Source organism: Carcharhinus amblyrhynchos, chromosome 8 (genome assembly GCF_965287045.1).
Source record: "Carcharhinus amblyrhynchos chromosome 8, sCarAmb.v2.hapA, whole genome shotgun sequence".
Classification (NCBI taxonomy): Eukaryota; Metazoa; Chordata; class Chondrichthyes; order Carcharhiniformes; family Carcharhinidae; genus Carcharhinus; species Carcharhinus amblyrhynchos.
Window position 1 is genome coordinate 56964828 of NC_137331.1, and position 25681 is coordinate 56990508.

Here is a 25681-nt window from a genome sequence, read left to right on the forward strand (position 1 = left end):
CCAAGCCGGAGATCTGACCTGGGTCTCTGTAACTGCACAGCAGACAGTGATATTCACTGAGCTGACGTGTTGCCCGTCAATTGGTCCAGTCTAAGCGTACACTAATGGACGTGAAGCACTAGGCAACTCTCGAAGCAACATCCAAGAGCAACCCTCGCACGACCCACCGCGTGTATGCCCCTTGTTGGCCAACAAGGTTGACCGAATCGCCTGTGGATGTAAAAAGAGACATCAATAAACATAAACAGACATACAACAGGCTATACAAACATTAATGGAAGATCCCCAATAGCTCCAACGCAAGTGACAAGGTGAGCCTTAAAATTTGTTGGATGACTGATAGGAATCTATTAATTCCCAGGAACGTCCTGAGGCTCTTGATCTTCAACTAGAACATTCTTTTGTATCCCTCCATCTCCAGTCTGCTCATTTACCTATCCAGGTAAGTCTTAAACAACCCTAGCGTATCTGCCTCCACTACTTGGCAGTGCATTCCAGGCCCCCACAATCCTCTGTGTAAAAAAACATCCCTCTGACATCTGAGTTATACCTCGCCCCTCTCACCTTGAGCCCGTGACCCCTCGTGATCTTCGCCTCCAACCTGGAAAAAAGCTTCCCACTGTTCACTCTATCTATACCCTTCATAATCGTATACACCTCTATTAGGTCTCCCCTCATTCTCCATCTTTCCAGGGAGAACAACCCCAGTTTGCCCAATCTCTCCTCATAGCTAAGACCCTCCATACCAGGCAACATCCTGGTAAACCTCCTCTGCACTCTCTCTAAGGCCTCCATGTCCTTCCGGTAGTGCGGCGACCAGAACTGGATGCAGTACTCTAAATGTGGTCTAACCAACGTTCTATACAATGTTCACACCAAGCTGTTATACAACCAAAAACAACGCTTTCTATGATGCATCTGCAGAAGTTGGAGAAAGTCGTTGGGGACATGCCAAATCTCCTTATCCTCCATTCCCCGTAGATTGGGAATATTCGTTGGCTTAAATTGCAGCAATTGGAAAACTGCACAAAAGCTGTAGGGTCAAATTTCATGAGGGTTGTCAGGTCCAGTTCCAAGAGAGCCATTAAGAAAATTGAGGCATGGTTTTGAGAGTTGTCAGGGCCACGGGCATTAAGTTCAGCAGGTTATTTGCGCTGAAGCAGCACAAGGCCATGATTGTCTATATTGATAAGAACAATCTGGTGACAGCGAAATCAAACATTTTTATTAGTCTGTGGATAAACTAAAAAACACTTTAATCTTAGAAAGATGTCTGCCATGTTCCAGCAAACGTACTGATACAGCACCACTCAGTGGCAAATATTGTGAATTGCAATGAAAACTCTGAAATGTAGTTTAACAGTAGTTGGTTAATGATCGCATAATGTTAAGTGGAGCCTCAATTAATATTCATTTCAAACTGTCACCTACAAATGCAATGCCATTACAATCTTTGAAAGTGTTAGATATGGTCAAATATAGATAATACACATTTTTTCCCCAAATTCCACCCATCAGATTTCATGCATGGACTTCAACATGTCATATTCCTCACAGGTGCTAATAGTTGCCAATGTATAGAGATTCTTTTTTCTCTAATCCAAGAATGTTCTTAATATGAATTCATCCTCAGCTGCATGAGGATAAACCTATTTCTATCATATATGTCATATGTCATTAGGAGGTTTCATTGGTCCTGTTCAGAAGCTGGTTATTATACTGTGCACTAAGATGTACAATGGTTTTGTTCTCACATGATAGTATATACTCTTTGAATTCACAGTGAATATGTCGTGGGGCCCACCTCACAATGCAAAAGAAAGAGGAACTTAAAAGTCTAGGAGTATTACACCATTAGTTATGCTACTCCATAATTTCCTGGGACATTATTTCCCTCCACTGAAACAGTGACTAGTTTATTATCATCAGATTAAAATAAATAGGAGCAGGCGCAGGCTATTCAGTCCCTTGAGCTTGCTCCGCCATTTGATAAAATTATAGCTCATCTGATTGTGGACTTAACTCCATTTTCTTGCCTGCTTGCCCACCATTGCCCTCAACACCCTTGCAGGTCAAAGGTCTGTCCAACTTAACCTTGAATGTATTCAATAACCAGCCTCCACTGTTCTCTGGGATAGAGAATTCCAAAAGCTACCCTCTGAAAAAAGAAATTCTTCTTTATCTGTTTTCAATGGTGTTCTTTTACTTTTAAACTGTGCCCTCTCATTCTAGATTGGCCTACAAGGGGAAAGATTTTTTGAGTTCCCTCAGAATCTTATACGCTTCAATTAGATCACTTTGCATTCCCCTGAACTCCAATTAGTATAGGCCCGACCTACTCAACCTTTACTCATAAGACAACTCCTTCAATCCAGGAATCAGCTCGTTAAGGAGGCCCTAACTGTACACTACACTCTAGCTGTGGTCTCAATGCCCTGCATAGTTGCAACAAGACTTCCCTTTTATTTCTACCTCCCTTGCAATAAGTACCAACAATCCATTTGCCTTCCTCATTAGTTGCTGTACCTGCATGTTATAATTTTGTGATTCATGTACAAGGACACCCAAATCCTGCTGCATCGAAGCACTTAAATATTATTCTGCTTTTTATTCTTCCAGCAAGCACGTTGAATGGAAATGGTGAGCATTTGCTGGCCTTCTGCGACAGTAATGGGCTCAGCATTGGGAATAACTTTTTAAACGGAAGCACATCCACAAAAACACATGAAGGTCTCCAGATGGAAATATCCTGAACAGGATTGACAATAGCAGCAAATGAAGGCATCCCAAAAGGTGTCCAGATGTGTCAAGGTGCTGACATAGGATCTGGTTTGCAGCTTGTGTTCGGTCAGATCCACCTGAAGCTGAAGAAGGCAACAACCACAAAGTCCATTTACATTGCAAAATTTGCAGGACAGTTTCCAACTGACAAACTCCAATAAATTTAAAGTACTAATGAAGTCATGCGATGGGAATTTTTCGAAAGAGCAATTAAGGAGGCTGCAAAGTCACCATCGGGTGGAAAAGAAACCAACAAAGAACAATGAATCACTGACTCAACATGGAATTTGATTGATGATAGAAAGCTGATGAATAGCAAGAGGACCAGGAAAATAACACCAGCAAAAAAGCAGTAAAGAAGGGCTGCAAGAGAGGCAAACAAGGATGGATAGAATTAAAAGACAGAGAGGCACAGGCAACAGTAAATTAGGACAACTCCATGATGCTGTACAGGATTGTAGAAGAATGGATTGGTGCAAGAACAACATCAATGTACCAATCAAGGGCAAGGACAGTAAAACATTATTGATGGATCAGGAGCAGGAAGCAAGGTGGGTGTAACACTTTTGGTAAACCTTCAACGAGCCCAACCCCTGCTCCACATTTGAATTCAATCTCAGTACCGCATCTCAACATCTGAATGCCAACCTGGGAGAAATTGCCAGGTCAGAGATCCAAAAAGCCATAAAGAGCCTGAAAAAGAACAAGACACCTAGGATCGCTGAGTTACCAATAGAGCTGTTGGAAGATGGCAACAACACTATCACAACAGAGTTCAGAGGTCTGTTCAACATCATTTGGACTCCAGAGGGTATCCCAGATGACTACAAGCAAGGCTAATCATCAAGCTGCTGAAGGAATGAAATCATAGCAACTGCGGCAATTGGAGGGACATAACACTGCTGTCAGTTCTTGGCAAGATCTTCAGCATAGTGTTCCTCAACAGTTTGAAAGCAGTAATAGATTATACCCTCCATGAAGAACAGGCAGGTCTCTGGGGTGTTAGATCATACTGAGAATAGATCCTTACATTCAGGAGCACAGAGCAGAATCTAGACCCTAGAATATCAGAAACCACTGTCGAACAATTTCATTAATTTCAGGACAGCTTTTGATAGCATCCATTGACAGACAGTCATTCTAACACATCTCCAGGCAGTACAACAACCCACCAAGGTACATTAACTCTTTCAAAGCCTTTTACTGTGGCTCCAGATGCTGATTGAAGACTGACGTGGGCACCATGGACTCCTTCAATGTCATCATAAGAATATGGCAAGACTGCAGTATCTCCCCATTCTTTCTCCTCTTAGTTATCAATTTAATCATGAAGAAGGCAATGGTGGCTGCAGACTTTGGTGTCCTGTGGCAACATCACTGGTTAGCAGACCTGGATTTCACAGATAACATCACCTTGCTGGCCTAAGAATGGCACACGCTCCAAGACACGACAACCAGTACTCCCAGTAGCAGCACCCAGATTGGTCCACATAGCAGCAGTGAAAAGCCCGTGATAGTGAAGGTTAGATGGCAACACCACCAAGCAACAGAACATTCAAGACACCAATTACTCATGCTCTCCAGGGAGGGCAATGTCATGATCAATGTCGACTCATTGGTCTTGCAGCATTGGTCTTCCAATGGCTTCACATGGTCTGGGTATCAACACCACCAACATTGCCATAAGGCTGTGACTCTACATGTCATGATGTGGAGATGCCGGCATTGGATTGGGGTAAACACAGTAAGAAGTCTCAGAACACCAGGTTAAAATCCAACAAGTTTATTTGATAGTAAACCCACTAGCTTTTGGAGTTTGCCCCCTTCTATCCACTCACCTGACGATACATGTCCACAGTAGTACCAACTGTAATCTATCCCAGTGAAACATGGAACAGAACATCAAAGGTGTCACGTCTTTCACTAGCATTGCCGACATCACATGGAGAGACAACATGCAGAGGAGGTTTACTAGGCTGATTCCGGAGTTGAGGGGGTTGAACTATGAGGAGAGGCTGAATAAACTAGGCTTGTACTCATTAGAGCTTAGAAGAATGAGGGGAGATCTCATTGAGGCGTATAAGATGATGAATGGGATGGATAGGATAGAGGTGGAGAGACTCTTCCCGCTCAGAAAGGATAATAGGACTAGGGGGCACAGCCTCAAGATAAAGGGGGGGGCGGTTTAGAACAGAGTTGAGGAGGAACTTCTTCACTCAAAGGGTGGTGAATCTCTGGAATTCTCTGCCCGTTGAAGTGGTGGAGGCTGCCTCGCTCAATATTTTTAAGACACGGGTTGATAGGTTTTTGATAGGCAAGGGGATTAAGGGTTATGGGGAGAGGGCGGGAATGTGGAACTGAGCCACGACAGATCAGCCATGATCTTATTGAATGGCGGGGCAGGCTCGAAGGGCTAGATGGCCTACTCCTGCTCCTATTTCTTATGTTCTTATTACCAACAAAGAAGTGTTATATAGAGAATTGGTCAGCATCGCTTGTGGAACATCATGATGGAGAGACAATGGAGGTTAACGGGACATGTATTTCACCTTCTAAACATACTGCCAAAGTGGCAGTAGAGTGGGCACCACCAGATGGAAAAAGACAACAGGGTCAGCCAAAGAAAAACATTCAAGGAGGACCTTTAAGAACAGGATGTCACCTGGGCAGCAGAAAAATAAATTGCAATGGACAAGGACTAGTATAGGAGTCTTGCTGCCTATTATCTGGCAATGGACTGGAGAAACTAAGTTGAGCTGAGTTTATTCTTCCAGCCCAAGTGGAAAACCTCACATTTTCCAGAAGTTGCTATTGCAATGGAGTAATAATGGCAAACACCGTCCATTTCACTGCCATTACAGTTAACTTGAACTGAACATGTCTTTCTTTAACCTGAATTTTGAAACAACTATTACTTTTTTATTTTCTGAAATACTTTAATAGACAAATGCAGTTAATACTAAGCTTTTGAGATTATTGCACCAATTCAGATTCTCTGTTCTAGTGGTTTTTTCAGTAAACTAACAACAACAAAGTTTTTGGCTTATGCAAACTTACATCTGTCAGTCATTGCTAGATATGTTTCTGTAAACTGTATTTACAATGTTAAAGGTGCTTCATAAACGAAAATCCTTATTATAGGATATTCTGCACCAAATTAGGAAGTATTGGACTGGAATAGTAATACAGCACAGTCTTTAGCACTGGGGAAAGAGAGATATATGCCACCACAAATTATTCCTATCAATGTGACTCCACGCAGAAGAGAGTTTTATAATGCATGATGTTCCATCCCGAAATGTGTCAGTGCAGCAAGTGCTTGGCAAATGAATGAAATGTGTCCCCTAAATTTGCTTTATTCCCTTGAATAAAGATCATATCCTTTTAAACTTGAAGTCCAATATAGCCCATAAAACCACAGGAACTTTCCTTTTATAGGTTTTGATAGCAACAAACTACCTTTGTTAAATTGCAGCTTTTCTTTCCTGAACCATCAATACAATTTGGGACATTCCTGCTTTATAGGTGGCACATTGGAACAATATAATTTATTAGAAAATAAATCATTTAGTTGTCAAGAGCAATAATTCCATTTTTTTCAAACATTCTGTACTTTATCTGCTGCTACCAACAACTTGTTTACTGAATAATTCTGAATGACTTCCTTGTGTGCACTGAGAGATTCAATATACAGTTTAGAAACTTCTTGTAACAGTTAACAATGGTGGAAACAGATGTCATCGAGCCTTTTAGCTCTCTAATGAGGCAGGAAATGAGTAGCAATATAAGCACAGCTACTTGTAAATGGATGAGCGTCCATCTGCAGTTAATAATAATCAGTCTGTTTCACCAGCTACCAATACTGCACGTGCAAACTCAGTCCTCAGGTGTCAGCTTACACTTACACAGAGTAGAATGAAACGACTTGTGTAGCTATTTATAGGAATAAGCCACAGTCCTGCATGGCCTTTTCAAATCCCATCTAAAAAGGCCCGTATTTCTCTGGTAAAACGTATTACCAATTTTCACAGCTCACCAAGCCACAGATATCATTCCGTTTACAAAGAAATCTGTCAATCCACTGGTTAAAAAAAATGCAGCGTGAAAAATCATATTCCAGAGATGCATGCCACTGCCATCTAAATATCTTGCTGCTGTGGATCATCATGCCAGCCTTGTAGTAACAATTTTCATCACAGATTGTGGTCAGAGCTAAAAAAAATCCCTGATACAATCCATTTAAATTAAATCAAGTGAATTCAAACTCAAAGCTTGATGAAACATTGTAGTACTTTATTTAAGGGACACACTCACAGTCAACAGTCTTAATAGTAAGCCATGTTTAATACATATTTCTAACAGTATGGGTGAGAGGAAGGATTGAGGCTGAAATTTCTTTGGTCACAATTCCAGTGGTTAAATCACCGTAATGCATGTAGAATAAAGGGTTAATGGTTACATTAATTGGACAATTATGCTTAAAAAAAGTGCAATCATGAGATCAAGGTCAGATGACCAGGAGACTGCAAGGGAGCAAGACACAGATCAGGCTGTGACCAAAGAATAATGTCTCTACCATGGGGCCTTGGACATAAATGGTTGTAAATAAATAGATTTAAGAGAAGCTTAATACAGACTAAGTCCTGCATACAGTAAGTTTTTTTTTATTTCATGGGACACTGGCATCACTGGCTGGCCAGCATTTATTGCCCCCATCCTTGGTTGCCCTTGGGAGGGCAGTTGAGAGTCAACCACATTGCTGTGGCTCTGAAGTCACATATAGGCCAGACCAGGTAAGGATGACAGATTTCCTTCCCTAAAAAGGGCATTTGTGAATGAGTTGGGTTTTTCCAACAATGGTTTCACCATCATCAGTAGATTCTTAATTCCAGATATTTTTATTGAATTCAAATTCCACCATCTGCTGTGGTGGGATTCAAACCCACGTCCCCAGAACATTAGTTGAGTTTCTGGATTAATAGTCGAGTGATAATACCACTAGGCCATCACCTCAGTTACCAATAGAAGTCATCCAGCCAGATGACAACATCAGGGCAACAAGCCAGACCAATGTTCATTGGCAACCTGCAACAGGATAATTCCTCCCAATCTCATTAAAAAAATCATGGGGTTGTGCATGATGCACCCCACAACCTATCTCTCTGCATCCCCTAGCATTCAGACTGAGTCTCAGTCTCTCTTCCCCTTGATTTGAGACCTGGGACTGGATTCTGACTATTGGGGTGCGTAGAATTTCCCAATTCACTAGATCTGCCTCGTTAAAAAATGTCCTGAACTTGTGTGATTTTCACTCTAGGGGATGGGTACTGGATCAATTCAGGTCCACTGACTCTGAGCTGGGCAAGTGTCAAGGCAGACCAGTTAGAAGGCCTACACAGTTCTTTGAGACCTTAGAACATAGAAAAACTACAGCACAAACAGGTCCTTTGGCCCACAAGTTGCGCTGAACGTATCCCTATCTACTAGGCTTACCTATAACCCTCTATCTTACTAAGTCCCATGTACTGATCCAAAAGTCTCTTAAAAGACCCTATCAAATCCGCCTCCACCACCAGCGCCGGCAGCCGATTCCACACACCCACGACCCTCTGAGTGAAAAACTTACCCCTGACATCTCCTCTGTACCTACTCCCCAGCGCCCTAAACCTGTGTCCTCTTGTGGCAGTCCTGGGAAAAAGCCTCTGAGAATCCACTCGATCAATACCTCTCAACATCTTGTACGCCTCTATCAGGTCACCTCTCATCCTTCGTCTCTCTAAGGAGAAAAGACTGAGCTCTCTCAACCTATCCTCATAAGGCATGCCACCTAATCCAGGCAACATCCTTGTAAACCTCCTCTGCACCCTTTCCATGGCTTCCACATCCTTTCTGTAATGAGGTGACCAGAACTGAGCATAGTACTCCAAGTGGGGTCTGACCAGGGTCTTATACAGCTGTAGCATTATCTGCTGACTCCTAAACTCAATTCCTCGATTGATGAAGGCCAGTATACCATACACCTTCTTAATCACATCCTCCACCTGTGAAGCCAATTTGAGAGTCCTATGAACCCGGACCCCAAGATCCTTCTGACCTCCCACGCTGCCAAGAGTCTTACCCTTAATATTATTTCCGTCATCCCATTTGACCTGCCAAAATGAACCACCACACACTTGTCCAGGTTGAAGTCCATCTGCTACTTCTCCGCCCAGTCTTGCATCCTATCTGTGTCTCGTTGCAACCTCTGATATCCCTCCAAACTATCCACAACACCTCCAACCTTTGTGTCATTGGCAAACTTAATAACCCATCCCTCCACTTCCTTATCCAGGTCATTTATAAAAATCACAAAGAGCAAGGGTCCCAGAACAGATCCCTGGGGCACTCCACTGGTGACCAACCACCATGCAGAAAAAGACCCATCTACAACCACTCCCTGCCTTCTGTGGGCAAGCCAGTTCTGAATCCACAAAGCAATGTCCCCTTGGACCCCATGCCCCCTCACTTTCTCAATAAACCTTGCATGGGGGACCTTATCGAACACCTTGCTGAAGTCCATATAAACCACATCTACCGCTCTTCCTTCATCAATATGTTTAGTCACATCTTCAAAAAACTCAACCAGGCTCGTAAGACACGATCTGCCCTTGACAAAGCCATGCTGACTATTTTTGATCATACTATACCTCTCTAAATAGTCATAAATCCTGTCTCTCAGGATCTTCTCCATCAACTTATCAACCACTGGGGTTAGACTCACGTCGATAATTTCCTAGGCTATTTCTATTCCCTTTCTTGAACATAGGAACCACATCTGTAATCCTCCAATCCTCCAGAATCTCTCCCGTCTCCATTGATGACGCAAAGATCATCGCCAGAGGCTCTGCAATCTCTTCCTTTGCCTCCCACAATAACCTGGGGTACATCCCATTTGGTCCCGGCGACTTATCTATCTTGATGCTTTTCAAAAGCTCCAACACATCCTCTTTCTTAATGTCAACATACTCAAGCTTTTCAGTCCACTGCAAGCCTGCACTACAACCAAGATCCCTTTCCACCGTGAATACTGATGTAAAGTATTCATTGAGCGCCCTTGCTATTTCTACCGGTTCTATACAAACTTTTCCATCGTCACATTTGATAGGTCCTATTCCTTCACATCTCATCCTTTTGCTCTTCACATACTTGCAGTATGCCTTACGGTTTTCCTTAATCTTACCTGCCAAGGCCTTCTCATGACCCCTTCTAGCTCTCCTAATTTCCTTCTTAGGTTCCTTCTTACAAGTCATATTGTCCTCTAGATCCTTAACATTAACTAACTCCCTGAACCTTTTGTACGCTTTTCTTTTCTTCTTGACTAAATTCATTACAACTTTCGTGCACCATGGTTCCTGTAACCTACCAAAAACTTCCCTGTCTCATCAGAATGTTGTCGTGCAGAACTCCAGACAAACGTTCCTTGAAAATCTGTACATTTCCCCAAGAAAACTCCTTCCAATTTATGCCTCTAATTTCCTGCCTGATGGCTTCATAATTCCCCTTACTCCAGATAAACATTTTCCTAGCTTGTCTGATCCTATCCCTTTCCAATGCTAGTGTAAAGGAGATATAGTTATGATCACTGTCCCCAAAATGCTCTCCCACCTGATAGATCCGATACTTGTCCAGGTTCATTACCTAATACCAAATCAAGTACAGCCTCTCCTCTTGTAGGCTTATCCACACACTGTGTCAGGAAACCCTCCTGAACACACCTAACAAATTCCTCCCCATCTAAACCCCTTACCCTAAGGAGATTCCAATCGATATTTGGGAAATTAAAGTCTCCCATCACGACAACTCTGTTATTGTTACATCTCTCCAGGATCTGTTTCCCTATCTGTTCCTCAACATCCCTATTACTATTGGGCAGCCTATAGAAAACATCCAGTAAAGTTATCGACCCCTTCCTGTTCCGAACCTCTACCCACAGAGACTCCATACACAATACATCCATGGCGTCCACCTTTTCTACAGCCGTGACGCTACCTCTGATCAACAGTGCCGCTCCCCCACTTCTTTTGCCTTCTTCCCTGTCTCTCCCGAAACATCTGAAACCCGGCACTTGAAGTATCCAGTCCTGTCCCTGAGTCATCCAAGTGTCTGTAATGGCCACCACATCACATTTCCAAGTAGCGATCCACGCTCTAAGCTCATCCACTTTGTTAACAACACACCTAGCATTAAAATAGACACATCTCAAATCTTTGGCCTGAGTGCTTCCCTTCTCTATCACCCGCCTATCCTCCCTCTCACACTGTCGACAATCTCTCTCTATTTGCGAGCTAACCTCCTCTTTCCCAGTCACTTCATTTTGATTCCCACCCCTCCAACCATTCTAGTTTAAAGTCTCCCCAGAAGCCTTAGCAAACCTTCCTGCCAGGATATTGGTCCCCCTGGGATTCAAGTGCAACCCATCCTTTTTGTACAAGTCACACCTGCCCCTAAAGAGGTCCCAGTGATCCAGGAACCTGAATCCCTGCCCCCTACTCCAATCTCTCAGCCACGCATCTATCCTCCACCTCATCCCATTCCTGCTCTCACTTTCTTGTGGCATAGGCAGCAATCCCGAGATTACTACCTTTGCTTTCCTCCTTCTTAATTCTCTAACTCCTTATGTTCTCTTTTCATGACCCCTTCTCTTTTCCTGCCTATGTCAGTAGTACCAATATGAACCACAACCTCTGGCTCCTTTCCCTCCCACTTGAGGATTTCTCGGACGCAACCAGAAACATCCCAGATCCCGGCACCAGGGAGGCAAACTACCATCCGAGTTTCCCGTTTATCTGACCCTCTCACCATAGAGTCCCCTATCAATACTGCCTTCCTCCTCCTTTCCTTACCCTTCTGAGGTACAGGGCCGGACTCTGTGCTGGAGGCATGGCCACTGTTGCATCCACCAGGTGGGCTGTCCCCCCTAACCTTGTCCCAGCATTGTTGAAGCTGTTTAGCCCTTTAGCTCTTATAGTGGGAGGAGGAGGATCCAGTCGTCCTAAGCAATGACCAATGACATAGGCAGGACAAGGAAGGAGGATCAGTATGGCCAGTCTGAGGAAGTAGGTACCAAATTAAGAAGCACAAACTCAAAGGTAGTTATTTCTGGATTACTACCTGAGCCACGTGCAAAATGGCATAGGATAAATAAGTTGAGAGAAAAGAATGCATGGCACAATGATTAGCGTGGCAGAAATGTGTTCCAGTTCTTGGGGCACTGGCACCTGTACTGGGGAAAGTGGGATCTGTACCTCTGGGACTTATCCAAATAGCGCTGCTTCCATTTTTGCTTTAGTGTGGTTACTGAGCAATAACCAAGAACTGACTTGTAACTGCACATGCTCAGTCTGTTTTTTTAAGCAAACTGCTGCTTCAGTCACCATCTCTCTTGACCCCCTCACCATTTACCACCTCACTTGCTGCCTCTTGACAACTCTGTTTTCTACTTCAGTCTCCATACTCCTTCTACTTGCAGCCTTGCTTGCAGCCCCGACAAGTCCTTGCTCACAGGAGAGGGGAAAGTAGTGAGGAGCACGTTAAGTATCAGTGAGTTGAGGGGGTCAGCTTAGGGAAGCGGCAAGGAGGACATTGAGTGGGAGAGAGGGAGTGAGAAGAAGGAAATGACAAGGGGGATAGAGTGAGGGGGTCAAGGGAAAAAAAAAGGTGCACAGGCAGCAAACAGGAGGGAGTGAGGGGTTTGGCAGAGGGAAGCATTAAATGGGAGGCAAGTAGAATGAGTAATAAATTAGATAGTAAGTTTAATAATTAGAAGGAGGATTTTTGCCCGAGATATGTGGGAGACAACTAATAGGTTTATAATATAAAAATTGCAGGTCAGGAATGTAACCCAAAACTTATTGCAAGCTTTCTTATTGGGGGGAGTATTTTCATTAGCATGGCAATTTTTAGGAACACTTTAGGAAGGTTAACTGCCTTTGTCTATCTATAGTGATGTATTTTGAATCATGAAGCAGTGTTCAGGTCACAAGTGTACGTATTACATACATACAATTTCAATTCCAAATAAAATTGGGACCCATATGAGTGGCTATTTTGGGATTTACCTTGATATAATGAAATGCACAAAATGAATGTCAGGAATGGGATAAAGATTTCTACTACGGCAGTAAGGGCATGTATGTCAAAGTGACCTGTGTGTGATTGGCAGTGTTTTCACACGGCTTGTAAGCAGAAACAACTTTGTGTGGATGTTAAATATAAAGAGTGAATGAGTTGTCAAGATGTACACTGACTTCAGATGGAACTGGAATAAGGCTACCATCTCCAGGCTGCCTCGCTCCATCTTGTTCTGGTATCAGATTGAGCCTTCAGGCACATGGTATTGGTGTGCAGCAAAGCCATTTCACACCAGAGTGTGAAAGCACTCTTTATAATTGCTGACAACGATTTGGATTACCTATCGAGTCACGAATGGAAAGTCTCAGTACCGTAACTTCTGAGTTCTGGCGCAGTGTAACTTGGCGAGACATCAAAAGGTGCATTAGGGAACATCCAACCCGGAAGTTCCCAGATAAGGTCTTCATGACAATTGTCTGGAAAGTGCAGATTTCCCTGGGCAACTACCCTGCACTGGGAACCATCTGAAAATGTGATTTAAATTGCAAACTTAAGATGGTTTGGACAGTCTTACATCGAGTTACCCAGAAAAAGGTAGAAAGATTAAAATCGCTTCTAACTCCTGGGTAACTACTGTACAGACACGCATCAACCCTCTTCCAACACAGGATTCTACCAGCACTCCCAAAGCCTTCCATGGGACTACGCCCATTTCTGTGACACCACCCCCGCCCCCCCAACAACACAGAACTCTTACCCCCATGCCGAGGTCCTACCTGCCCTCCCTTCCCCCCCACCCCCCCCCAAAGACCCAACTCAACCATCCCAAAAGAATTAACCACCCCCACCCCTAAATCCTACTTTCTTACCTTCTTCCCTCGCCTTTAAGCTTGGTTGGGCTTTGACTTGTTTGTGACAGCTTTTTAAAAAATTTATTCATGGGACATGGGCATTGCTGTTGTTGTGTTTATTATCCATCCCTGGCTGCCCTTGAGAAGGTGGTGATGAGCCGCCTCTCGAGTTGCTGCAATCCATGTGCTGGAGATTGAGCTACAATGCAGTTAGGGAGGGAATTCAAGAATTTTGACCCAGCCACTGGGAAGGAATGGTGATATATTTCCAAGTCAGGACAGTGAGTGACTTGGAGGGGAACTTGCAGGTGGTGGTGTACCCATGTATCTGCTACTAAAAGTGTGCATGGCCTCCTTAAATTTGATTGAGCTGCAGTCACTACTTGTCCCGGGGATGCACTACAATGTCCATATCTCTCCTGCCCCGAGTTGGAAGGTCAAGCAAGATAGGATCAAAAGAAATTTAAGGTATAGAAACTAGGAGCAGAATGGCAATCTGACTCTGACTGCCAATCCATGGAAGCTCAGGTACAATGTTTCACAGGAGCATTGTTCAAACCACAAACTGATTTGCAAAAAACATTGCACAGCAACATAATATTGCCCAATAGCACAAAGCACTGGCAATCCAGTACCCTGCCATACCATTCACTTTGTCCTCACTTTTAAATTAAAACACCTTGGCCATTATTCATTAAAGAAATGAGAGAAAAAAATGGACCATGAAAAGTAATAGCTGTCCACTTGACGAATTAGAAACCTATATACACAAGATAATTTTGTGTTGTATTTGAACAAATCATTGTACCACTTGTACACATACCTGCGTTCACTTTGCTGGCCATCTATCACTGTCACTCAATAAAGAGTGCTGAACAGAGCTGCCTTCACCGAAGTTCACTCAGTCATTTGGAACACAGAGCTAAATGTTCAGCTTTTGTAGGTTTTGGTACAAATGGTGCAGCATTTTCTTCCTGCACTGTATGATGTGACAAGCCACCCCACTACAAGTCACCTATCTCTGCCCACTGTTCACAAGGAGGTTTTGAACAAAAGGATAAGATGGAAACAGGGTGGGAACTCTGGAAAGCAGGTCAGCCAGAACTATTCAATGTGGGATCAAGAACAGGATAGACAGAGGTCAGGGAAAGTGCAGCAGTAGTGGCAGTCTACCAATTCAGCTAGAGAAAGGTGATCAAAAGGAAAAGATACAGGATTAAAAAATACATTCAAAGTTTTCTTTGACAATCACAAACAGAATTATGCATTAGTGCATGTGTGTATTTGGAATTAATTAAAAACTGTAGAAGTTTTTAAACACTTCTTGCATTTATGAGAGGGTTGTATCTCGTAACAGCGGTCTTGGCAAGCGTTATGAGGATCTTGGGAAGGATAAGCCACAGGGAACGTCCGAGTGAGAAGTGACTTTGAAATGCAATAGCAGACACTTGAGGAAGCGATTACTGCCCTTGGGGAGGTAGAAGATGATGATAACAGAAGAAGATGTTGTAAGATACCACAGACACTGGTCTAAATAGAATAAATTGTTCCTTTATAAGTTTTACATTCCAGCTGTGAAGAGTCATAATTGTACATAAATCACACTTCTCAGTATGATTTGCTTTGTTTTTAAAGAGCTCCCAGTGGTTGAGGTGTTCGATTAGACCCTGTTCACTTGCTAAATTGGACTTTTGGACATGATCACTTCCACTTCATTCATCTTTATTCTGCCGTTTTTATTGACAGGTCACCTTAGGAGAAATGTTCTGATTGTTATTACTGGTGACAGTCGAGTGAAACAGGTAAGGAGACTGCTGTGCTTTTAAGAACATAAGAAATAGGAGCAGGAGTAGGCCATCTAGCCCTTCGAGCCTGCCCCGCCATTCAATAAGATCATGGCTGATCTGTCGTGGCTCAGTTCCACATTCCCGCCCTCTCCCCATAACCCTTAATCCCCTCGCTTATCAAAAACCCATCAACTCACGTCTTAAAAATATTTAGCGAGGCAGCCTCCACCACTTCAACGGGCAGAGAATTCCAGAGATTCACCACCCTTTGAGTGAAGAAGTTCCTCCTCAACTCCGTTCTAAACCGCCCCCCCTTTATCTTGAGGCTATGTCCTCTAGTCCTACTGTCCTTTCTGAGCAGGAAGAGTCTCTCCACCTCTATCCTATCCATCCCATTCATCATCTTATACATCTCAATGAGATCTCCCGTCATTCTTCTAAACGCTAACGAGTACAAGCCTAGCTTATTCAGCCTCTCCTCATAGCTCAACCCCCTCAACTCCAACATCAGCCTAGTAAACCTAAAGAACCTAGTAGGTTCTTTACCCAGAGGGTGGTGAGGGATTGGAATGCCCTGCCTGCTGTGGTTGTAAATGCGCCTAGTTTGGGGGCGTTTAAGAGATCCGTGGATAGGTTTATGGATGAAAAGGGATTGGTTTAGGTTAGTGGGTCATTGTTTTTTAACTGGTCGGCGCAACATCGTGGGCCGAAGGGCCTGTTCTGCGCTGTAATGTTCTATGTTCTATGTTTAAACCTCCTCTGCACTCCTTCCAAGGCCAAAATATCCTTGCGTAAGTGCGGCGACCAAAACTGCACACAGTACTCCAGCTGCGGCCTCACCAGTGCCCTATACAGCTGCAGCAAGACCTCCCTACTTTTATATTCAATCCCCCTCGCTATGAAGGCCAGCATCCCATTCGCCTTCCTGACCACCTGCTGCACCTGCAGGCTGGGTTTTTGCGACTCATGCACAAGGACCCCGAGGTCCCTCTGCACTGTCGCCTGCTGCAGTTTTTCGCCACGTAAGTAATAGTCCTTCCTACCAAAGTGGACCACCTCGCACTTGCCAACATTAAATTCCATTTGCCAGTTCCTGGCCCATTTGCCCAGCCTATCTAGATCCTTCTGCAGACTCTCCACACTCTCCGCGCAATTTGCCACTCCACCAATCTTGGTGTCATCAGCAAATTTCGACACCATACACTCAGTTCCCTCCTCCAGATCATCTATATAAATGGTAAATAGCTGAGGCCCAGGGGTCGGTTGCCAAATCTGATTTGACATATTCCTGAATATTTCAATATTTCACTTCCTGCTCCAACCACTCCAGCCCAGTCACAGCCTTTTACCCCATCTTCATTTTGTTTACTATAATTAATGAGCAAAAGTGTTCCAAGAAAAAGACACAGTTTTCTTTAAAATCGCCCTCTTGATTTTCCTTCAGGTTTGTTCACTGTACAGCCCACAAGATTTTTCTTTAATTCCTAGAGATTTCAAGAGATTTCTGAAGATTCCCGGTAAGGTCAGGAATCAGGTGGAGGTCCATTTCACTAGATTGCCACTATGCTGTGCAGTTATATTCGGGCCTAGCACAATTTAACGATCTTAGTACAATATTTCACATGACAGCACTTCAATGGTCATCGCGACTGTGGCCATTGCTGAGGTTGAAACATAAGGCAGCCTCAATAGCAGGGAATCCTTGAAGAGAGAAATTTGGGGTTGGATCTTGTGTTGAGAATTTAAGCAGAGAGGTTGATACATCTAACTCATATCTTGTATTATTTTCTGATCAGAGAGGAAATCATTCAGGTTATTAATCAAGAATACTGGCAGTGCCCAGGCATGACCCTCTCCCCCCTGAACAATGCACTCATCTGACCTTCTCTGATAAGTTCTGCCCACCAGCTGCATACTACAGGAGACCTGTCATAATTCATGTTGGCATGAATGCATAATGTAATAGAGGGGTTTTATTAGAGTCCTGATAATTAGATGTTACATTTATTGGGATGGGCTTCCCGATGTTGAATGTCAGGATTCCTGTTATATCATTGATGGGAGGGAAGAGATGCAGTAACAATTGCGTCAAGCCTTTACATTGACATGAAGAACAATTTGGATCTCTTATGGGATTTTATGCTCCCTTCGCCAAATCCCACCCAATGAAAGCAGGAGCAGAAAATCTCTGTCATCCATCCACCGCCCCCCCCACCCCCCCTTACATGAATCATGGATGGGGCAGTGGGCAGTAACAGGAGGATGACTGAAATTCACAGTGATTGTTTTGTGAAGATGTGACTGATTTGATGAATACAGAAATGCAGTAGAAATAGTGTATGTGGACTTACACAAGTCCAAGAATGCTTGTCATTAAAATTCAGGCATAAAAGCTGAATTCTTGTAAAATTAGAAAGTTGCGGACAGAAAGGAAACAAAAGGTTCAGGTAAATGGGTGCTGTTCAGAGCAGAGATTGTATGGAAATGGTTAACCCCCGAAGTCACTGCTGGTTCCAGTTTTAATAACATTTTGGAGTCAATATCTCCAAATTCCAGTATGTTGGTGTCTATTGAAAGGGTTATAATATATAAAAGTGAATCAAGAGAAGTCATTTTAAAGCAAAGTATTGCAGATGCTTCAAATCAGAAATAAAGAAAGAAAATGCTAGAAACATTCAGCAAGTCAGGGTTATATATAGAGACAGAAACAGAGGTAATGGGGAAGTCCAACGCTGGGGCTGAAAGCAGGAGTCAACATTGCTTCAATATGCAGCTGACCCAGGGTGGTAAATTGTTGATGATAGCCAATTAAAAGGCCATCGTGAGAGATCGCCCCAGGGGCTGCTGATCCAACGCCACCAAAAGCAGTGACCATTGCTGAGGCTGCAACATATGAGAGGGTGATTCAATGACTAGGAAACCTTGAAGACAAGCAAGTAGGCTGGGACGAAGCAGGCCTCGACAGTCAAGGGGATTTGGGTAGGGATTATAGGGGAAAGAAGTTGCCGGCCTCTTTATAAAGCACATTGTACTGGAGTTCAAGAGTACCCAAGTACTTGGGGGCTGCTTTATTGCTGCAAGGGAGGCCATTGCCACTAGGGAGCACTTCTGTGAAGCAATGAATACCCATAATAGAAGCCCCACCTGCAGAGCTTGCCTCCTGTGTGGCTGCCAGATTTCATCTTGAAGCTTTCCTATGTGGTGAAGGACCATCTCAATACTGGTGAAATGTGGCCCTTAACCGGCCATTTAAGTAGCTCAACTGCCCTTTCATCAGTCTCTGACCCAACAACGTTCCCACTCCATGGAAGTCAGCAGACAATTACACTGGTTAAAACCTGATATAGGGAGATCTTTGCAGTCTCACCAGAATTTTGCAGTGTGACCCCACACTGGAGACTGCTAGTTTAATCAAGGCAACCTCTCTGAGAATCCACTAGATCTGGAGGCTCCATACCCCTTTGATGTAAAACCATTCAATATCAATCCAGGGGAAGGATTGCCCTTCCATTGTTTTGGATCTGTGCTCCTAGACCTTGTTTATTTCTTCAGCTTTGTTCTTCCATCTTACCTTGGCAGCACCTACCTCTCTGTGAGGCTGCCAGTTCTATAGCGGTGCTGGCCCTCTGATTGCACGGGCATTAAGGATGGTGACTGTGAAAGCTGCCATTAAGAAGATGGCTGAGCCATCTCACTGCCGGCAAATGGTGGCTTAGGATTCCCATTTGATTCCAATGATGGGGGTCCCAACATTTACAGGAAAATTCAATGCATTAACTCAGTTTCTCTCTCCATGGATGCAACCAGGCTTGCTGAGCATTTCCAGCAAGTTCTGTTTTAATTTGGGATCATTTTAATACTACATTTATTTGGCCCTGGTAAGACCACAACCTGGGGTAGTGTGGGCAATTTCGAATTCCCAATTACAATATAGATGCTTGGTTACTGGAAGAAGATCAGTTAATCCCAAAATTTAACTGAGTAATATTTGAGGAAAGATTGATTAGTCTGCATCTTTTTTTCTTTTGAAAAGACTGAGAAGCAATATGGTAGAGGTGTAAAAAAGTGTATGGACAAATCGTATTCAAATAAACTTTGCTGCCATGTACAAACTTAACCACAAAGGAATCATGTTTACAAATTAAAGGCAACAACAGCAAACAAGAAATGCAGGAGATTGTTTTTATAAAAGTATGTTATGTATGTGGCAAACACGTAGTGGAACAAGAAACCTTAATGTGTTTCAAAAGGAACTAAATAGAGCTCTTATCAATAAATGGAACACGGGGTTATCATAAATCCACCAGATGAACACTGTAGAGGAGTGAAAGTGATCAACAGAATGTTTTCTATTGCCTACCTGAATCCATTATTGATCTTGCTACAAGTAGGGTCTTGGAAAACCTACACTGAACTGTTCCTGTCCGCTTCACAATGAGAAGTTCAGGAGCTGCCCCAAAGGCATTCACTTCATATTGTCAGCAGATCTTAAATAAAATGTGAAAAAAATAAGGAAGTGAGGATGCAGGATCTTCATTTGGTTTGACTAATTGATGCTAAAATGAAACCAGGACTATCTGATCTGGATCTTGCAAGTATTCCAAGCAATTAAAGGTCCATTACCTGTGCATACAATGAGCATAGTCATCAGAAAAGGGGAAGTAACAGAATTATTTTGAATGAAGTAAATGTGAATAGCCCCAGATGGTAAGGTAGTGTCCTTTGTTTCAAGAGGCATTATTAAATGACTTCCCAACCAAAATTCACCTTTCAACCTTAACCAGACCAACAGGAAAATGCAGCCTAAACACCTGCTCTTTCACCTTTTGAACCCAAGTACAATGTGCTTTATACTATCTCTCATTGGGAAAACGATGAAGAGTTTCCAATAATTAGGTGCAGAGGTAAAACCCAGAGTCAAAACTGTTCAGCTACAACTTAAGAAAAGCAAAGTACTAAAATCAATCTTTACATATTATTGACATTTCCAAAGATCTTGAATATTTGGTTTTATAAGTTTCCTGTAGATAAGTTGGGTAAGTTTGCCTAAAATACACACACAATTCAGTGAATACATTTTAGCAATACATTTGTTCAAATCTGTTCATTTGACAGCAAACTAAATTGGGTCAATTTTGTTACTGAGTGAATTACATTTATTCTCAAATGGTTTTGATGAAAAAGAATGAACCAAAAAGAGTATAAAATTAAACACACATCAAAAAGATATGCATATCTACCAGAGTTTAAGAAAGCCAATGACATACTAGATTTGATACTCTACTTGTATGGAAATAATCTTGACAGCATTCCTTTCCTCCTACTTTAGCTTCTTATCAGATGCCCAGCTCTTTTGTCCTTTCTGCAGTTTGTTCCATTTGATCCTGTAGGGGGGTAGGGGCTTCACGTCTTGTTCAAACTCCCTAAACCAAAGCTTTCATTATTCCTGCAGAGTTTGCAATACTTCACTTGCATTCATAATGATTAAAGGAACCAGTCGGCCTATTAAAAAAAAGCATCTTTCAAAACAGTACATTTTACAACCTGAAGAAGGAAACACCATCCAGTTTATTTAAAAAATGAATAATAGTTTCGGTGCCAGTGATGCGCGACTCAGTGTTTTGAAAGAAACCTAAGAATCGGCAAGTGTTTGGTCTACTTTCTGATCAGACCTCGGGATCTATTTCTTGTAGACAATAGAGCCTGAAACCGCTGCAAGAAAGAAAACTAAAAAAAACAAACACATCAAAAATGCAAGGTATGGAATAAACTGACAGTCCGACCTACCACACTACAATGTAAAAGAGCTAATCTGCACATCTCAGCAAAGATGGGGCAACATTTTCTTAGCTAAGTCATTAACTTTTTCTAGCCCAAGGCTGTCCTGCAGTTTTAACTGTGCGTTCCTCATCTATTCCAAGCAGCTATTTTCCCTGAATGTAAATGTCCATGTAAATCAGGCCAACTAAAATTAAGCACCATGAGAAAAGAATTCAAAGCAGGTAGAAATTAATCCTTTCAATAATTTCAGATGTACTTACTACTGGACAATGTTTATATGGCTCCTCTAGAACCATTTTGCTTAATTCATTTGCCCCAATATCGTCCCCTTTGCCTTGCACCATCAACCCTTTTGCCATTTCATCATTTCTGCCTTCGAACGCGTCATAAACAACCTCTTATTTGGTTAAAAATTGTTAAAATGTATTTTTCCAATTCCGACAGAACACCATAGATCTTAACATTGGGATTGAATTTTAACCCCACAAAAACAGGATGAAATATTAAAATATTCAAACCTCACACCAATCCTCCCACTTCCAGGTTTGAAAGAGACAGGCCGTAGAGGGAGCAGTCGGCCTACTCCCAAAAGGCAAATTGGCCATTTAAGTGTTATAATGAGGCTGGGTGTATCTGCTTTACATGTCTAATTCTGGCTGCTACGTTTGCAGGCTTTGGGAAACCCAAAAGCTCAAAGGAAGCAAGAACAACTTCAGGAAGAAAATTTAAGTTTCCTTACAGCATTGCTTGGGGGCCAGGAGGAATAGGAATGCTTCCTTCTCCCCTTTCCCCAACCTCTAACCCCACCCTGCGCCCCTCAAGCTTACCCAATTCCTTGGGATTGGACAACTTTCCATTAGATATCACCCCCACCCAAAATAAAAATCCAAAAGTCAGGAATTGGACACCCTTCCTCCTTCCTCTGGATTTGCACCAAATGCTTCATGGTTCCTTATCCATATCTGAGGTTAGGCTTCTGGCATGTTTAGGCTCAAGACCCCCATTTAATTTTGACATAGGGATCCCAACGACTGGTGAAGATCAATCCCAACAGTTAGTGAAACAACAGGCATTTTTGCTGTTAAACCTATAAGCAAGCAGCAGGCTTGTACACTCAGGTAGTTCACTTAAATAATATTGGTTTAATTCAGCTGGAACCAGAAGGTCGATTCCACAATGTGAGGAGACAATATAGGCTGACACTGTATTGCAATACTGAGAGGGTGCTGCATTGTTGCAATTGTTATCTTTCACCCTGAAGGAGAGCAGAGAGTTCTGATTGAGTCCTGGCCAACATTCCCTCCTCAACAGGCCAGTTAGCTACACTTTGCCGTTTGAGAGACTATAATTTTCCTACATACCGACTGGCTGTTTCAAAAGTGATTCACTGCATGCAAATGCTTTGGGGTGTGCTGAGAATTTACTAAGATACTATGTAAGTTACAGTGTGGTTATTCTTTCTTTAAAATAATATATCATTTGAGATTCTGGAAACAAGCATTTGTAAAACATTTACATTAATACATCGGGTTTTTTTATCCTGGCAGAGACGTTATAGACCCACAATAAACTAAATAATGGGAGTCTGCTGCTAGCATAAGGAAACCAGACTGAGCTTCATACTAACTGAAAGCCTGGCTCCTGGAATCTGAATTAAAAAGAGGTCAATATAGAAGCAGCTTTACTTGCCTGTTGGGCGAGTGCTTAATAGCTGAGTTTTTTCAGTAACAAGGCATTCATTTCATCTGAAGGGGAGGGAACAGAAAAAAACTGGCAGAACCTGCTTTGTCCAGATCACGCCAGATTTGGCTTCCTGTTGGTTAACTGTGGAGGTCTGCTGACACAGTAACTGGCACAAACAGGATTGCCAGCTCTTGAACAAAATGTTGCCAAAATATTGCTATGGATCCCTTTGTAGCTTTAAACATCTTCCTATCTATTGATGATTAAAAATAACTAAATATAATAAAAGAAAAATTGCTAACTATTATAAATAAGCACTTTCCTAGCTATAAGGAAATTTCTAGTTATTACTCAGTTAACTTAAGCAGAAAAGCTCCACCCTTCCTGACAACTGAGCCAGCCTGGACTGGTAATAGATGGTAACTATCCCTGTCTATAGCAAATCTAAACAGGATTTTCCTGTGTGCATGGGACTTCATGTGGTACCTAAGGTCCTACCAAAAAAAAACACACCATTTTTGGATTGTTTTATGTCACTGGAATACATTTGGCAGGTGCTATATTTGGGATTCTTCTGCATCTCCAGGGATTTATCATCAATGACTCAAATGCTTCCGAGTCCAGAAAGCTGCTGTCTGGTCTCCACTTGCAACTGAAAGTATGGATTTAGATTTCCTTGTTTTTAACCACTGGAGTTACAGGATTTGGAGTGGCAACTGGAGGACAAGTAAATAAAAGGCACACACATTGAGATCATGGGTTTCTGCCATAGATCTCTGCACCCCATTACCCTCCTCCACCCTCTGAAATGCAAGAATGCCATAAATAGGTGGTGTCTGGTGCTGGAGAAAAGCCCAAACAAAACCATGATATTGATGATCAGTGTGTAACCCCCCCTCCCTTACCAATTCTTAAATTAGAGCTTCAAACCCAATAATAAACTGCAGAGAGAATTAATGTGGAAATGTCTGAGTTGAGTGACAACATCCACTGGAACATCTGACTGCAGCATGCATCAAAAAGTAAACACTAGGGTTTGGTACTTAGCAGTCAGAATACTGCACTTGCTTCCTGGAAGAAATGAATGGAATTCTGTGCTGTACATTTTAGAAATAATAGATTCAGTGCTCCCTGGGTTTTGTTTTTTTTTGTCTTTAATGTAGTGGTAGAAAAACATAGCAGATGTTTTCAAAATTATCTATGATTCCACAGCACTTTATACATTCAAGCGAGCAGTACTTATTAAAAATAATAAATTTACACACCCATTTAATTTTGCAATTAGTGCAATAAATATAATTCTCTGTATTACAAACAGAGAGAATACCTTATTGACTGTGCAGCACTTTGGGATGCCCTGAGGTTGTGAAAAGCACTTTAAAACTGCAAGTCTTTAGTTTGATTTTATTGAATGCTAGGGTGGATCTTTATTTGCACCATTGTAAACGACATCAACAATTTTTTGAAACAATTCCAATATTTTTGTCCCTGGAGCTCTTGGGTCAACTAGTATATGTTTTGATACGGCTCAAAGCTCTGTGACTGCATCAAGATCTTCTATGATGCATACACAGACAGTGTTATCGCTTGCTGCACTATATCTCATGGCAGAAAGTCAAGATTAATTATTGTTCTTTCAAAGTGGATTCCAAGAGATTCAAATCTGGCTGCCTCAATCCAGTGACAAAATCTTAAGTGAAACCATCCACCTCAATGGAAAGGAAAATCAAGTGGGGTTTATAACAATAGCTGGTCTGCTCATGCCTATTTTCTGCATACTATCAATATTTAAAGTTTATCTGAAAAGCCAGCAAAGAACTGGATCAAAGGGAAATTCTATGGGAGGGGGTTCTTGGCTGCCAGCAGGAAAGCCAATGGAAGACCCCTTGTCATCTCTTTTAGGGAAAGGTTGCTGCAATATGTGCCACTCAGGCACTTTACAAGCCAACAGCAGTGCCTGTGCTTAGTATGACTTTCACCCATGGCCTAGTATCGTTGTTAGATCCTAGACCAGAGGTGAATGATTGAGGGAGGGAGGAGAAAATCCAGAGCAAGGGCAGATGGGAGATTGGCTGACGGCAGTCCCAGCCCAATTCCTGAAGCTGGATCCTTCCATCAGAAACCTTTGAACATCACCTTGGGAGTCTGCAGGCAACCCCACATGCATTTACTTGTCTTATCACCCATGTGGCAAGTCCTTGACCCATCTGGGTTAGTACCAGCCACAATGGAATGAAGTCCTTAAGTGATACCACAGGTCTTCCTGTCACAGATTTCATCAGGTTGGAGGGAGGAAGATGGCAGGGGTCCCATGATTCAGCCCCACCCATTAAACCTACTACAGAGGAGGGAAGATGATTCAGGTTTGTTGCCTGGATTCAACCTCTGGATGTTGACCTCTTGGCAGCCAGACTAAAACAGCAGCATCATCTAAGCAGCTTTAAAACCCATCAGCCTCAACATGAGCTAAAACAGATCCTAAACTGAGGTTAAATTAGATTTTGCCTTTTTTTGTCAATTACCTTGAACCTGCGATTATTGTTTCCTGCCCCTCCTGCCAATGGAAACAGTTTCTCAGATAAAGGCATCACCATCCTGCCTTTTTGTTATTTCTGCAAGTTCCAGGATAATAATACCACTATGAAAATAACAGGGAATTTAAACACCAAAATATGAGAATTCCCAGTT

At 42.5% G+C, this 25681-nt stretch overlaps 1 protein-coding gene across 1 annotated transcript in view; it reads right to left on the reverse strand.

Moving 5' to 3' along the window:
* sulf1 (sulfatase 1) overlaps positions 1–25681 on the reverse strand; it is a 416345-nt gene that overhangs the window by 307879 nt on the left and 82785 nt on the right. The window contains exon 2 of the mRNA XM_080194115.1: positions 19890–20016. The gene's annotated coding sequence lies outside the window, so the exon portion shown is untranslated. The remainder of the gene's footprint in view (positions 1–19889; positions 20017–25681) is intronic.